The sequence below is a fragment of the Pristiophorus japonicus genome, chromosome 7, assembly GCF_044704955.1.
Source record: "Pristiophorus japonicus isolate sPriJap1 chromosome 7, sPriJap1.hap1, whole genome shotgun sequence".
In the NCBI taxonomy this organism is placed as follows: Eukaryota; Metazoa; Chordata; class Chondrichthyes; family Pristiophoridae; genus Pristiophorus; species Pristiophorus japonicus.
The window spans coordinates 191,486,915-191,496,499 of NC_091983.1; positions in this window are offsets into that span (position 1 = coordinate 191,486,915).

Consider the following 9,585-nt stretch of genomic DNA (forward strand, 5'->3'; position numbering starts at 1 on the left):
GTATTTCCAGCATTTTATGCTTTTAGTTCAGATTTACAGCATCCACTTGCAGAGGGAACAGGAAGACTCAGAAGAGGAGCTGAGGAAGCAGAAGGAAGGATGCAACCCAGACAGCCCCTTTCTGGCCTGGATATCTGGGATGGAATCATCCGCCTGAGGTACCTGTGACCAAAACCCTAATTCCTCTTTCAACATTAATCCTACACCTTACCTTCCCTCTGTTACTGACCATCACAACGTCTTCTTGGCCATAATGCTGAAATGAAATTCACCACAAAGCAAACTTTCCAATCCAACTCTATACATCTATCCATTGAATATGACATCTAGAAATCAACTCATCACCCTTATGCATTCCCTTAGTGACTGTCTTGTGTGTACCTTTGCCCATCCAACTGATGTCACGCAGTGCTATCCCAGTTGCTCCAGCGATGGAAGGCTGCTGACTATCAGTGGGGGACAATGCAAATGGCCTTGCAGGTTGACCTTGAGGGGCTGGTGGCTGGGAGTGTGAAATCAAGTGACGGTGTTTCTTCTCCTTCACTCTCCTCTCCCTCTTCTTGGTCACCTACTGGCTGGGCAGGCTGCATTTCTTGGGTTTGCAAAATGAGGAAGGCACAAGGGTAGAGTTGTGATGAGGTGAGGGCAGGAAAGGAAGAGGTGCATGCCAGAAGGAGGATAACGTATGAGGATACCCACATCTTGTATCCTTCAAATCCCGCTGTTGGTCAAGGGCTTAGCTATACTTCTGCCAAGAATGGCCAGCACTGTCTCCTCCAAGGGGGTGAGATGAAGCAAGGAATGGGAGGTATACCTCGTGACTGGTACAAATTGTTGGTAGGTAAGTGATTGAGGGGAGAGGAGGGGCTTGTGCATTGAGAAGTGAAGCTAGTGATGCAGTTGGTAGGAGATGGCTTTTGAAGATGCATTCACTGATCTTGACCACTGGTCATAAAGCTCCTTTGGCCACTGGAGCCAGTGGGTGTGAGGCAACGCTGATAGCAGTGATGGCCTTCTGGAGGGCCTCCTGGCCTCTGTGGCTAGAGGGCCATCTTGCAGTGTTGACCTCCTGCAGAAAGCTGGCGTGCTTCATGCGAGACCCTGTGTGCTCCTTCCCTGGCTTTCTGAGCCATTTGCATTAATGCTGAAGCACCTTTTCCATTTTTTTTTAGATGTGGAAGGGAATTCAGCTGTAAGAGCTGGAGACTTCCATTTGAGAATTCTTGTCAATATTAATTTTTTTCAGAAGGTATTTGAGTTGTAAGAGCTAAAAACTGCATATTTTTACATCATTTTTATTGTTATCATTTCGGAAGGCATTGCCCTTTTAAGAAAATTCAAAAGACATCAAGGGGTATGGGGAAAAAACGGGAGTATGGTGTTGAGATAGCGGATCAGCCATGATCATATTGAATGGTGGTGCAGACTGGAAGGGCCGAATGGCCTACTACTGCTCCTATTTTCTATGTTTCTATGTATTGCCCTTTTAATAATTCCCACAATGCTTTGTGAAATTACAGTCTCGCTTTCAGAGGCTGTTTAAGCAGCCACGCTACATTGGGGCATGCTGGGACCAAGGCCACCAAAACGGGGCCATTAGAGGGAGCAGCATGCGGTGGCAGACCACTGCAGGGAGCAGCGTGTGCTGCTGCAGGAGGGCGACGGCTGCAAAGCCAGGTCACTGATTGCTGTGCAGGCAGGTACAGCAGGCGAGGCGAAGGAGTGGCAAGAGTTTGTAGATGGAAGTGACCGGGGCCCAGGAGAGGCATGAGTTTGGGGCCCAGAAGAGGCGAGGGACCAGGGGCAGCATGAACCAGCCCACACTGCGATATGTGCGCGCACTAGGTCCGTGCAGCAGAGCTGGTCTCCAGTCGGCTTGGGTAAACCTTGCCACTGGACCAAGACCTCACTCTGTCAAGCCCGTGTGGTGGCTGGTGTGCAACGGCCACCACACGTTTAAAAAAAAAAATCCACACACAGGCATCTTCCACCCTTCAAGATGTAGTTCGGGATCTGGAATATTAGTTCGGGATCTGGAACATTGAAACACCCGTGAACTCATCCCTTTTTGGCGTGGAAGCAAGGCATCCTCACTTCAAGGGACTGTCTATGATGATGATGACACTGTGGGTTTAGTGTGGTCTAATTAGAATTAGTCCCCAGCACCAATTTATTGATCCTGCTAGCGCCACCATTTTCAGCAGCTATTAACTGCCAGCCATGGTGACACCGGCAGCTTTTGTGGCAGCCATGAATTTCTAGGCCATTGAATATAAAGTACTCACACCTAGTCTGAGCATGCTGATAAGTTAGAAAGGGAATCTGCTTAGCTGACATCTAGTGGCCTTTTTCACACAGAACATGGATTAGCTACACATCCTCGAAAGGTGATATTTTAAAGAACAAAAGGGTTGAAATTTCTCTCATTTTGTACCCACGCCAGTTTCTTTGGTATAATTATCAACAGAAGCAGTTTTATCCCCTTGGCTTCTTAACAATTAAAATACATGCCATAGGATAAAATGCACAGGCTAGAAATTACAGTTGATGAAATATCACATGAAAACAAAATAATTGGGTTAACACCTCTGTTAAAATAGCAGAGTGAGACATTTGATATGTGTTTGTTAAATGTTCATACTGTGGTGTATGAAATGATACAATGAACTCCGTACTGTGAGCCAGTGACTAGGTGTGACCTGGTCAGTCTTTAATGGCTTCCAGAAGTGAGGATACAAAGGTGAAGTTCAGGTTATAAACCGGGCCCAGCACGAGTGTACCTATGACCCTAGGACCTCCAATGGTAGTGTCCCCTGGTGGTGGGCAGACCTTATGTACATACATTATACATACGATAACATCACCAACAGTCATTGTCAGTTCTTAACATTTAAAATACTTAATCTATAGTCTGAGGCCGTTTCGGAAAAATTCATATGGGGTTAGGGATCTTGTGCATCTTACAAATGTACGAAAACTAAAGTTAGGGTTATTAGTAAGGATTAATATCGAGATTAAAGGTGGTGGAGGACATCCATTTAAAACGGAGATAAGGAAAAATGTTTTCTCGCAGAGGGTCGTGAATCTTTGGAATTCTCTGCCACAGAGAGCTGTGGAGGGTGGGTCATTCAATATATTTAAGGCGGAGATAAACAGATTTTTGAACGATAAGGGAGTCAAGGGTTATGGGGAGCGGGCAGGGAAGTGGAGTTGAGGCTAAGATCAGATCAGCCATGATCTTATTGAATGGCGGAGCAGGCTCGAGGGGCCAAATGGCCTACTCCTGCTCCTATTTCTTATGTTCTCAATTTTCCACTTGGGATTAAATCTAGCAATGTCGGAACAGCCGTCCGAAATCTGTGGAAATTAAAATCAGGCGGGTTCCATAATTGTGGCGTGTAAAGGCGATTTTACGCCCAGGCGACAAGTCTAAATTGTACCCTAATCTACTGGCACAATATGTTGGAGTTCCAGTGCCCCGTGCCACCGTTTGGTGGAGTGGGGCTTTTCTCCTGCATTCCTCGGGCACAGTGACCTACTTATTTCAGGCTCCCCCAGTATGTCATTGTTCAATATTTATCCCTCAAACAACACCATAAAAAAACAGATGATACGAGTCATTTATCTCATTAAAGTGCTACCCGTTGTCCAGGATAAAAGTGCTCCCTGTTGCCACAGGCATCCCGTCCTGTGCTAATTGCAGTATTTACCGATCCCCTCACTTACCTTGCCACGGCTTGTTTCTGTGGGTCCCTGGTGGCAGCTTGACTTCCCCCCCGCCCCCGCTATGCGCCCCCCCCCCGCATCCCACAACTTTCCACTCCCGCCCGCCGACGTTGGCATAATTCCTAGTGGATTTAAAATTTCCAGGGTCTCCAGCATCAGTGGGGTGGGCGTCGGACAGATTGCCACCTGCTTTGGCCTCCAATTTCCACCCCAAGTTAAAATTGACCCTCTAGTTTCAAAGGAAGAATGCATTTTGGGACAAGATGTTGGAGGGCAACCAGTATTTCTGAAACTGTACCCCAGTAAAAATTAACACCTTCAGGAGTGAAAAGGGGAAGGAAACCTATTTGAAAAAATAACTTACCGATTTCAAGCTATGTTATTGAGGGGAAAGATTGGTGAAAAAAGGGAAGTGTGGGGAAATGCATGCCTGTCCTCAGAGCAGCAACAGCAGAGACGTGAAGTTGGAAGTCCACTTGTCTGTTTACCCAGGTGTCAATACACCCATTAAAGGAGAGGGAAAGAAAATAATTTAAAAGAAAAAGGTGTTTCATCTTCAAGAATGAATAAATATACAAAACAAATAATTATAATAATAGAGGCACCAAGTGTAAATAATGGTTTAAAATCAGGCCTTAATGAATAAAAATGCATAAGTTTATCATGCTTTCTAACTCACAAGGGAGCATTGTGTGCTGAAACCTAGTTAAACACACACAAATTTAGCAGATTATGGATATGGAAAATTTTTTCTTAACTGAACACTTCAATTTATACTTTTGAGATTTGAGATTTTCTTGACTTCACAGCATGAGTTTGGGTGAAGGTTTTGAGGCCGAGTGAGACCGCTCATTTATTGTGCCATTTTTTATGGTTTTCAGTTCATTAGAATCTAACTTGGGTTTACCAATTGTCTTATTTTAGAAATGTGTAAAGGATAAATTTGACCGAATTAATAACTAATAGGCGTACATCATAATGAAGAATTTGGAGTATATTTTCCTTTGTAGGATCTTGTGTTGTAGAAAGCACAAATTTGGCCTGGCTGATGAGTATTAATGGTAAATAAATTATGAATGAGAATTCAAAATAGTCTTTTTTCTGCAGAAAAATGTGTGAAAGAAAAGCATATACTTATTTTAAGACCTAATGTGGTGATAAATTTTGATTGAGAGTTTGAAATATTTTTATACCTTGAGGAATTTGGAGGTTTGTAAAGATGAAATTTGAACTCAGAAAGAATAATATAAAGATATGTTTTCAATAGCAGCAACAACTTTGCATTTATATAGTGCCTTTAACATAAAAAAAATATCCCAAGGCACTTCATAGAGGCCTAATCAGACAAGAACTAAAAATGTTATACTTTCCTCTGAAGAACTTGCAAATATATGGAGAATAAATACTCCCTTATTAATATGGGAATAAATTATGATTACGAATTTGTCATTTCTTTACCTTAAGAAATGTGTATGTGCATGAAGAACACTTTTGGCTGAAACACCTTCCCTATTCTCAGACAATGGGGAGATGAGCTTGATCCATGCCTTTGTTACCTCTAAACTTGACTATTCCAAAGCACTCCTGGCCGGCCTCCCACATTCTATCCTCAGTAAACTTGAGATCATTCAAAACTCACCCATCATCCCTGTGCTCGCTGACCGACACTGAATCCCGGTTAAGCAACGCCTTGATTTTAAAATTCTCATCCTTGTTTCAAATCCCTCAGCATTATCCTGGTCAATATTAAGCCCTCAATCTACACCTCCAAAAACAAATCAACTGGTCATTTATCTCACTGCTGTTTGTGGAACCTTGCAGTATTCAAATTGGCTGCTTTTTTTTTGCCTACAAAAACAATGACTGCATTTCAAAGCAATTCATTGGCTGTGAAATGCTTTGGGATGTCCTGGAGATGTGAAAAATGCAAAAGAAACACAAGTTTGTTCTTATTACCATGTTCTTCAGGTAGAGTTAGAAATCAAAACCTCAGGCCTGACTTTGTTACAGTGCTGATAATAGAGGCAAACACTAAGAGAGAAAGACCATCTCTCTACTGAAGACAATACAAGCTGGGATTATCAGCATAATGATTTAATTTCCTGGATAGAAGCATCTGATTCCTTGCCCAATATTTCCATAGCAACCATAAGTCTCGCTAAGGATGAAAAGGCACAAGACTTCCCCTTTAGAACAATCTATCGCAGCTAGAATTGTTAGAAGTGCCATCTTTTTGATGAGACATTAAACTGAAGTCACCCCTCTCCTCTCAAGTGGGCATTAAGAGATTTGAAAATGTACAGGATAGTTCTCCTGATGTCCTAGCCAATATTTACCCTTAAACCAACATTATAAAAGACTGCTTGGTCATTTATCTCATTGTTGTTTGTGGGAGCTGGCTAATGTTCTAATATTTAGTGTCATTGCACCTACTTTTACTTTTCACTTCTAATGATTCTCAGTGATAAGAATTATATCTAATCAGCTTTTATTCATTTTCACCTGAAAATTAACAGATTTGACATGATTTGCTGAAATCTCAGTGTGTTTCCAAGTCCCATAAGAATTGTTTCAGTGCCTTATTTGCATGTAAATGACACCTGGCAGAGTCTGTAGTATTTTTTTTCTCATCAGTAAATGATATAATGCTGCAAATATTCTACATCACTGTATAAAATGCAACATGAAAAGGTTGGAATGAAGCTTCCAAGAGCCTTGTAACAAAGAGAGTATTATTTATAATTAAATGTCTTATAATGAAATTGGCAATAAATGAAGAACCATATTTCACTGGGAAGTGTAGCCTTGTTCTAGTGGGAGCCATGTGATGCAATATCACGTATTTGTTTATGTCACAAAGCTTGTAACATGCTCATTGATGTCACCTCAATCAATCAATAATCTCAGTGATTTCGCCATAGTATAGAAATGTGAGGCAACCCTGAACACTGCTGTAAAACACATCTTTCAACTTCCATAAATAACATTTGAAAAGTTTATATGTATATAGATGATGTGGAACCTTAGCCCAAGAGTCAGTGGCTTCAGGGGAGAAGAAATTACAGAAGAGGGGAAATAGATTGTGGCATTGCAATATCAACACTGTTGCTCAGATAGAAAGGATCTTTTTATAACTATAGCAAAGTAATTTTTATAAACCATCAGGAATCTATTATAGATTACCTTCTATTTCAGGCCACCTAATCAAGAGAAATAAGCATGAACTTTTTACGCATTTAAAAGGAGGATGCTAAGAGGCTGCTGGGTGACTTGGACAGGTTAGGTGAGTGGGCAAACGCGTGGCAGATGCAGTATATTGTATATAAATGTGAGGTTATCCACTTTGGTGGCAAAAACAGGAAGGCAGAATATTATCTGAATGGTGACAGATTAGGAAAAGGGGAGTTGCAACGAGACCTGGGTGTCATGGTACATCAGTCATTGAAAGTTGGCATGCAGGTACAGCAGGCGGTGAAGAAGGCAAATGGCATGTTGGCCTTCATAGTGAGAGGATTTGAGTAAAGGAGCAGGGAGGTCTTACTGCAGTTATACAGGGCCTTGGTGAGGTCATACCTTGAATATTGTGTACAATTTAGGTCTACTAGTCTGAGGAAGGACATTCTTGCTATTGAGGGAGTGCAGCGAAGGTTCACCAGACTAATTCCCGGGATGGCAGGACTGACATATGAAAAAAAACTGGATTGATCAGACTTATATTCAATGGAATTTAGAAGAATTAGAGGGGATCTCATAGAATCATATAAAATTCTGACGGGATTGCTCAGGTTAGATGCAGGAAGAATGTTCCCGATGTTGGGGAAGTCCAGAACCAGAGGTCACAGCCTAAGGATAAGGGGTAAGCCATTTAAGACAGAGATGAGGAGAAACTTCTTCACTCAGAGAATTGTGAACCTGTGGGATTCTCCACCACAGAAAGTTGTTGAGGCCAGTTCGTTAGATATAGTCAAAAGGGAGTTAGATGTGGCCCTTATGGCTAAAGGGATCAAGGGGTATGGAGAGAAAGCAGGAATGGGGTACTGAAGTTGCATGATCAGCCATGATCATATTGAATGGTGGTACAGGCTCGAAGGGCCGAATGGCATACTCCTGCACCTATTTTCTATGTTTCTATGTACACAATTTTTGAGAATGTGAATGATCAATAATCACATCCAAATCCCTTTCCTTTTCTATCTTTACTAAAAGTCACATCTTCATCATGTACATAGTTTTGGATATTAAGGGGATCAAGGGATATGGGGACAGTGCAGGAAAGTGGAGTTGAGGTAGAAAATCAGCCATGATCTTATTGAATGGCAGAGCAGGCTCGAGGGGCCGAATGGCCTACTCCTGCTCTTAATTCTTATGTTCTTATGTTTTACTTTTTTCAATTCAAACCTGTATTAACTTTTAATCAATCAACATTAAAATATATCTGTATTTCTTTGGCTATTTATTTCACTGGGTCAGATTTCTTCCAGTACAGTTTTTCTACCTCATGTTTCTCATACGGCCCCACTGCCTGGTACAAGTAAATATTATAGTATTATTACAAGATGTACAATCCTCCAACCCATTTATGAATAGTATTAATAGCAAAGGACCTGTAACTGATCGCAGTGAAATTCTATGACTTAATACCCACAGCTTTTGACATTTATTGTCACCTTCTGCTTCCTATTTCCAGACGAGTTTTAACAAGTTCACATGTTAAGAAAGGACCTGCATTTATATAGGAGCATGTCACAAACTTACGTTATCCCAAAGTGATTTACAGCCAATGAAGCACTTTTGAAGTGTAGTCACTGTTGTAATGTAGGGAAATGTGACAGCCAACTTGCACACAGCAAGGTCCTACAAACAGCAATGAGATAATGACCAGATAATCTGTTCTGGTCATGTTGGTTGTGGGTTAAATAGTTTTCCTGTAAACTTGGAGAACTCCCTTGCTCTTTGAATATTACCATGAAATCTTTTACATCCACCTGCGAGGGCAGACGAGGCCTCAGTTTAATATCTCATCCGAAAGGCGGCACCTCCAACGTCACTTCCTTAGTACTGCACTGGAGTGTCAACCTAGATTATATGCTGTCGTTGGTGTGGGAATTGAACCCACAACCTTCTGACTCAGAGGAGAGAGTGCTACCACTGAGCCAGGGCTGACAGAAGCCAGCAAGGAAGACTTTGGAATAAGAGTCTTGAGATGACAAAAGTGAGGATAAGGGTTTCAATGCAGAAGGTGTGAGGCAAGAGTGGATGAGGGTAATGTTGTGGAAATAAGCGGTCTTGGTGATGGATAGATCACGGGGTTTGAAGTTACGTAAGATATCCTGTTGTTTAATCTGTTTCTTAAATGATTCTATGGTTATTTGTCTCAACCAAGACACACTAAGTTCATTCCAAATGTTGATTTATCTTTGTGTGAACAATAAATTCATGACTTCTATTCTCAATTTGCCTTTTCTCAGTTTGAACCTAAGCCCCCTTGTCATTGTAGCTCACTAATATTCCATTAACCTTCTTTAAAGGTTACACATGATCACATGTGCAAGAAGTAGATTGGAAAAGATTTTTATTGAGACAAGGTACAAAGAAGTTCTTGGTGTATACTCAAAACAAACAAGCTGGTTAGTTCATTCTAAGGTTAGTTGAATAGGGTAGTGAAAGTGGATCATGGTACAGCAAGAATTCTGGAAAGTTTTTTTTATTCGGTTTTCTAAAAGAAAGCCACAGGAATATTCAAAATCATCGACAGCAGCAGTTGTATGGAAGTTACCAAGTTTCTATTCCTTACTTTTGCAGAGAAATGGCTTTTCCATTAGCTCTAGTATATCCCACTGTATATTTTGTGCCAGAAGC